Below are 7,969 nucleotides of genomic sequence, written 5' to 3' on the forward strand. Positions count from 1 at the left end.
TTGATAAGATCTTCAGGAGTCAAAAAATACATATAATTTTATTTTATTTTATTAAGGATTTTATTTATGTACTTGTCAAAGAGAGAAGGAGAGAGAGAGAGCATGAGCAGGGGGAGAGGCAGGCAGAGGGAGAAGCAGGCTCCCCATTGAGCAAGGAGTCTGATGCAGGGCTTCATCCCTGGACCCAGGGATCATGACCTGAGCCGAAGGCAGATGCTTAACCAACTGAGCCACCCAGGCGTCCCAAAATATATATAATTTTAAAATAGACCCAAAGCACATTACAGCAGGATGAAAATAAATTTATACATTTAAGCAAGAATCACATTTCTTACACAAAAGTAGGCAAATGATAATAAAAATAGAAGCAAAAAAAAGTATGTATAAAATATGCATGTAAGGAAATAAGGGTTAAATGTAAAATATGAGAAATATCTTGAAAATGGTAATAATAATTATACTATCACATTCTATTAATATAATTAATTATATGCAATATATACCAGACACTATAATAAGCATTTAATTCTCACCAATACCTTTACAAATGATGGCATAACTAATCCATTTAAAAATGAACAAATAGCCAAAAAGAGAGTAAGTGAATTTCTGAAGTTTACACAACTAATAAATAATAGAACCAGAGTTTTAATTCATGTAGTCTAACACTAAAACTCATATTTTAAATAACCTTTTAATTTCTAATTCTCTGTGTCTTCAGTTTACCAAAACATTTTATCTAGAATCTCAGTTGGAGAGCATTGTGTGGGGGTTACTTCACATTTAGAAAGACTAAAGTTTTCTGACCAATACTCTCAACATTTACTGTTTAAAGAACAAATAAAATATAATTTTCTGCTTATCATAAACTAATACTCATTAGAACAGATATTATTCCTCAAAACCATGGGTAATAGCTCTGAAAAAATACAATGAAAGAAAAATCTGTAAATTTCGAAAAAACCGTCTCTTTTTTAAAACCGTATTTCAGAATGTGACTACTCTATTCACATCCCCATGAAAGAACTTTCCTTCATTTTCACTTCACTACAAGTGGATATTTATTTATCTTTACCATTTTTTCTTCTTTGTACTTTAATGACCATGAAGAAATAAGCATTAAGGTAACTTTAATAAGAATGATATAGCATTATCAGAGTGTACATAATTATCTAAAATTTCTACATAAGAATGAATATTGAATTTATTTTCTTTACAAAAGCAATTATTGTGGATTTCATGAAAAATAATAGTATGTAGCACATATTAATAAAAGCCACATATATGTTTACATGTAGCAAAATATAATAATGATCTTCATTCCAAATATTTCTTATGAGTTTACACGAGTTTTCTTCAATTTATATCACTCTAAATATTTCCTGTCACTACTCTGAACACATATTCATAGACCTATTGAAAAGAAACATCTGTTTACTAATGTACACTATTTGAATAGAAAATATATATTGTGTACTATATACAAGGTACTATCCCTATTGAAAGTACAATATCTGTTTCTAGTTATCTGATTGATGCCAAGTTAAATGGTAGGTGTATGTATGTGTGTGTGTGAAAGAGTGTATTTAGCATTTGGTTCTGCCATCCTAAATATTCACCACTGTACTCTACCAGCTGATTTGGCTCACACCAGGGAATCAATTGATGTTTTACAGTTCAATTCATAGACTGTAGAAAGTGCAGCAAACTATAATATAAAATAAATCTCATAAATGTATTCTGTGAACTTAGATTTTATGGCATGTATATGAAAAGGAAGTACATTTATAAGGGAAATAAGCATTGCATCCTTGTTTTCAAGTGTGACACAGCGATTTCCTCCATGTTAACTTTAATACAACAGTTTCAGAAGATCTCATACTGCCAAACACATGTTTTAAATACTCAATAAATTAGAATTTGTTCCACCACTTTTCTAGATATAATATTGTGACTTGTTTAAAAAGTTTGTAGAGATTAGTAGGAGCTTATGCCATGGAACATAAAGTCACATGTGTAACTTGCTAAAAATCAACCAGAGTATACATTTATTTAAGAAGCATCGATTATGGGTTTGTTTTACTATAAAAAATAACAAATGTGAAAATTGCCGTATTAAAGAAAACACAGTATTTAATTATTTTAGTCCTTTGCAAAGGGGAAAGAAAGGCATGGTGTAAAGCTTAACAACACACATACAATAAAGACTACAACTTCTGGCCAAATAAGCTGAGGTGTAGCACTTGGGTACAATCCATTACTGTATAAAATTAGACACTCTGCCAAGATATTATACTCCAGTGATTTCAATAAATTTTCCTATTAGGCCCCCAAGCCTATTTCAGCATTTTATTGCTTTATTTTAAAATGTTAACATTATAACTTTCAACCTTCCAAAAGTCAACTTCCAAAGGTTTTCTATAAATTAATATTGCATTCATATGTATAACCATGCTCTCATAAATGAGCCATATGAAAATACAGTAGAATGCATTAAAATACCAAAGTATTACTTAATTTGTTGGTTACAGATAACTTTAATAAACATATAAAAGGTAAGTAGATAGACAGATAGATAGATGATAGGAAGATAGATATAGATAGATACAGATGTATACAAAATGCATCACACAAGGCCAATCCATTACACCAAATGTTCATATATTCAAAATCCTTTAAATCTCTTAAAAACCTTTTAAGGTAAGTGTTATTTTAGCAGGTACACCCCTTCCCCTCCCAAAGGTAGCCACAGTCTAATCCTCAGAAACTGTGATTATGTTACTTTACATAGCAAAAGGGATTTTGCAGATGTAATTAAGTTAAGGATCTTGTGATGGGGAATTTATCCAGGTGTCACAAATGTAATCACAAGGTTATTTATGAGAAGGGCAAGAGAGTGAGAGTCAGACAAAGAGATGTGACAAGAGCAGAAGGAGATTTGAAGATACTCTTCTGGAGGAAGGGGCCATAAGGCAAGGAATGCAAGTGGTTTCTAGAAGCTGAAATGCATTCTCTCATAGAATTTCTAGAAGTGTTATGGAACCTGGACTGGATCACCCAATGGAAGAACCAAGCAGCACACGGAGATCTTGGAGGACGGGAGGTTTATTTAACGCCAGGGCTCAGAAAAGAGTGGTCTCCAAAGGTCTGACCCCAAGCACAAAGGGGGCAATTTATATACTTCTACTTCCAAATACTTGGCACTTTTGGCGCGTGCACAAAGCAGGGCAGGGAGAAGAACCCGGATTGGTGTGCGCAGGGAGCAGAGCAGGAAGAATAACCTGGAAGAGCCCCAGGGCAAGGACTGGGACTCTCCCGCTGGCTCGGTTGGCCATCTTAGGACACAGATTTTCCTTACCAGAAGAAACCCTGCCAACACTTTGAGTTTGACTTCTGACCTCAGAACTGTAAGGTAGTAAGTCTGTGTCTTAATCTACTAAATTTATAGTAATTGGTTAGAACAGCAATGGGAAATTAATACAGTTATTATCTATTTAAAGTTATTTTTACAAAAGTCAATGAAGTTATGTAACTTGCCCAAGGTATCACAACTAATACAGAATCAGAACCAACATCTGGCGTTTCTTTTTTTTTTTTTTTTTAATTTTTTAATTAACACAATGTATTATTTGTTTCAGGGGTAAGGTCTGTGATTCATCAGTCTTACACAACACCCAGCGCTCACCACAACACATACCCTCCCCAATGTCCATCACCCAACCACCCCATCTCCCCACCGTCCTACCCTCCGGCAACCCTCAGTTTATTTCCTAAGATAAGAGTCTCTTATGGTTTGTCTCCCTCTCTGGTTTCATCTTGTTTCATTTTTTCCTCTCTTCCCCTATAATCCTCTGCCTTGTTTCTTAAGTTCCGCATATCAGTGAGATCATATGATAATTGTCTTTCTCTGATTGACTTATTTCGCTTAGCATAATAACCTCTAGTTCCATCCACGTCCTTGCAAATGGCAAGATTACAATTTTTGATGACTGCATAATATTCCATTGTGTATATGTACGACATCTTCTTTATCCATTCCTCTGTCAATGGACATCTGGGCTCTTTCCATAGTTTGGCTATTGTGGACATTGCTGCTATAAACATGGGGGTGCACGTGCCCCTTTGGGTCACTACATTTGTATCTTTGGGGTAAATCCCCCATAGTGCAATTGCTGGGTCATAGGGTACCTCTACTTTTTGAGGAACCTCCATACTGTCTTCCAGAGTGGCTGCACCAGCTTGCATTCCCACCAACAGTGTAGGAGGGTTCCCCTTTCTCTGCATCCTCATCAACATCTGTTGTTTCCTGATTTGTTCATTTTAGCCATTCTGACTGGTGTGAGGTGGTATCTCATTGTATTTTTGATTTGTATTTCCCTGATGTCGAGTGATATGGAGCACTTTTTCATGTGTCTGTTGGCCATTTGGATGTCTTCTTTGCAGAAATATCTGTTCTTGGCATCTGACATTTCTAAAGCCATACTTTTTCCATGGAGTCATGATTTTTTAGAAGTATTAATATTTGTTTTTTAAAGACTAGTTTAGAATATACTAAAAAGAAAAACGTTCAACAGAAAAGAGCATGCTTCATTAAGTGCAACTTATTATCTGACAAGAAACTATGGCTATTGAACATCTACTATATGTCTTGTGCTGTGCTAGGTGCTTGGGATATAACAGACCACACAGATGGAATGTAACCTAATGAAGACCATATGCCTCTCTTCAATAGTTTATTGTTCCCCTCAGGCAATATGGAATAGAAGTTAATGCAACGAAAACTAATAAACACAACTACCTTAAAGTCAAACTGTCTTCTGCAGGAGATTTAGATTTCCCAAAAAAAAGATAATGGTAAATTCATAAGCATGTTGAACTGGTACATCATTTAAGGTTTATTTAAATGTTCTTATACTAAGAAACCAAGAGTAGTTGTTTTTTTTTTCTGCATAAATATGAAACTAGAATATCTGTTTTCACAACGTATGTAAATAGATAACTATTTTCTTTGAAAAAATACAAATTATTGGAATTATACTTCCAACATATCTAAAAGGAGGATAATTTCCTTAATAAACTATACGTCATTTAGTCTTTTAATTTATTTTTATCTCGTTATCAAGTAAATGGAAAAATTAAAATATACGTATTTCATTTCCATGGTTTTATACATATCACAATTCTATAGACATTTATCCACGCACAGAAATTCTATAAACGTATGATAACAGAGCCATTTAACCCACAGAAGAAAAAAAAGAGGGGGTAATATTTCTTTCATCAAAATGCTTTTTTTTTTTTTTTTAAAGATTTTATTTATTTGACAGAGAGAGACACAGCAAGAGAGAGAACACAAGCGGGGGGTGGGGGTGGGAGAGGGAGAAGCAGGCTTCCCGCAGAGCAGGGAGCCCGATGTGGGGCTCGATCCCAGGACCCTGGGATCATGACCTGAGCCGAAGGCAGGCGCTTAACGACTGAGCCACCCAGGCGCCCCTCATCAAAATGCTTTTTTAAGAAATATTTTTGAAGATGGTTCTGTGCTCATTGTTTTAATTTGCAAATCCCTAACATATACAATGAAGATCTTTTCATATGTTTATTTGTCACCTATATATTTTCATTGGTGAGTTGTCTGTTCAGGTCTCTTGTCCATTTTTTAATATAGTTGTTTATTTTCTTATCTTTGGGTTTTAATAGTTTTTGCATATTTTGCTTAACAGTTCTTTATCAGGTATGTGTTTTGCAAATATTTCTCCTAATCTGCAGCTTGTCTCGACACAGTCTTTTGCATAGCAGAAGTTTTTAATTTTAATGAAGTCCAGTTTATCAATTCTTTCACAGATCATGCCATTGGAATTGCGTCTAAAAAGGCATCATCATGCCCAAGGTCATCTAGATTTTGTTCTATGTTATCTTCTAGGAGTTTTACAGTTTTGTGGTTTTTATTCAGGTTTATGATCCATTTAGAGATAATTGTAAACAGTGTAAGATTACGTCTAGATTCACTTTTTTGCATGCATATTTTGTTCTACCACAATTTATTGAAAAGAATACCTGTCCCTTTGCTCCTCTGTCAAAGATCACAGACTATATTTATGTGGGTTTATTTCTGGGCTCTATTCTGTTCCATTGATATTGTCTCTTTATTCTTTTGACAATACCACAGTATCTTGATTCCTGTAGCTTTATAGATGGTGTTAGGAGGTGGGGCCTTTGAAGATGACTTTGTTATTAGGATGGAGCTCTCATAAATGGTATTAGTGCCCTTAAGAGGCCAGAGAAAGCTCTCTAGTCCTTTCCACCATGTGAAGACAGCAAAAAGTTGACCATCTGCAATACAGAAGTGGGCCTTCACTAGAAGAACCTGGTTGTGCTAGCATCCTGATCTTAGACTTCTAGCCTCTAGAACTGTGAGGATAAATTTCTGTTTATATAAGTCACCCAGTCTGTGGTGTTTTTTTACAGCAGCCCAAATTGACTAAGATAGAGATATAATGAATTCCCTTCTTTGTAAGGATGTTATAATAATAAGTGTACCTAGTTCAGCTCTGTGTTTCTTAGGTACACACCTGCCTACAAAGAACAAGTTTTTTTCTTAACCTTCTCTGTGTTGTAAAGTGTGCATGAGCTGGGCTGGGTACATCTGTCTAAATCTAGAATTCAGTTAGGAGGACCATTTGGCTCTTGTACCAAGCTACATCCTCCAACTTAGCTTCAACTGGTAATAAAGGTAACAATTTTATTCTTTATATTCTTTATATCTACTATATATTTTAAATTAATATAAAAAGATTATCACCCTATGTGTCTAGTAGCTACAGTAATTGGATAGGACATATGTAAGGCTCCTGTATAGATTACATAGAAGAGGTGAAAGTGAGCCTCCTTTTCTGTTTTACAAGGAGGAAAGCTTTCAATAATTCATGATTAAATATGATGTTTGCTCTAAGTTTTTAATAGGTACCATTTATCTGATTAACATAATTCCCTATAACTCATAATTATTTAGAGCAGGGTCAGCAAACTATGGCCTATCTTCATAAATAAAGTTGTACTGGAGCATAACAGTGACTATTTGCATGTTTTCTGACCTATTTTATTCTATGATCTCAGTACTCAATACTTGTGACTGAAACTGTGTGGCCTAAAAAACAAAAATATTTGTATCTTGCCCCTCAAGAAAGAATCTGCTGATCCTCAATGCAGATTTTGTATTATAAATAAATGCTAAAATTTTGTCAAACTATTTATACATGTAGGAATTTATCTAGGAATTTGTTTACTTTAGCATCTAATTTTTCAATGTATTGGCAACAAAGTTGTTCATAATATCTTCTTATAACTCTGTTTATTTTTAGTAGGACTTGGAAGTGATGTCCTTTTTAAAAATAACAATATTGACCATGTGGATATTCTCTATTTTCTTTCTCTCTCCCATTTTTTTTTTTGAATCAGTTTTGCTAGGTCTTTATCAAAAGTATTAATGTTTTCAAAGAACCAAAATTGATTTTCTTCATTCTCTTTATTGTACTTTTCCCCTATTTCATTCATTTCTGCTCTTAACATATATTTTTGTTATTTTCTCAGATAATTTTTGGCCCTAAAATGTCTTCATTATGCCTTCAGTTTGAATTGTAGTCTCATCAGGTACTTGGTTTTCCTTCTCTACTTCCTGCCTTTGCTTTCTTAATTCTTTGCTCTCTTGGTAGTTCTCTGATATCTCCTATATGTTGTTTTCTTTGTATTTATCCTGCCTGAATTTTGCTTCTTAACTATGTGGCTTGATGTTTTGATTGATTTGGAAAACTGTTATCCACTATCTTTACATATATTGCTTTTGTATCTTTTTCTATGTTCTTTCCTTCTGGATGATCAATGAAATTATGTGAGATATTTTATGGCTGAGTAATATTCCATTGTATAAGGTGTCCTATATATAACCTGCTGCTTTACCCCAGTTTTTCTCCTT

This window comes from Halichoerus grypus, chromosome 1, assembly GCF_964656455.1.
Source record: "Halichoerus grypus chromosome 1, mHalGry1.hap1.1, whole genome shotgun sequence".
Taxonomy (NCBI): Eukaryota; Metazoa; Chordata; class Mammalia; order Carnivora; family Phocidae; genus Halichoerus; species Halichoerus grypus.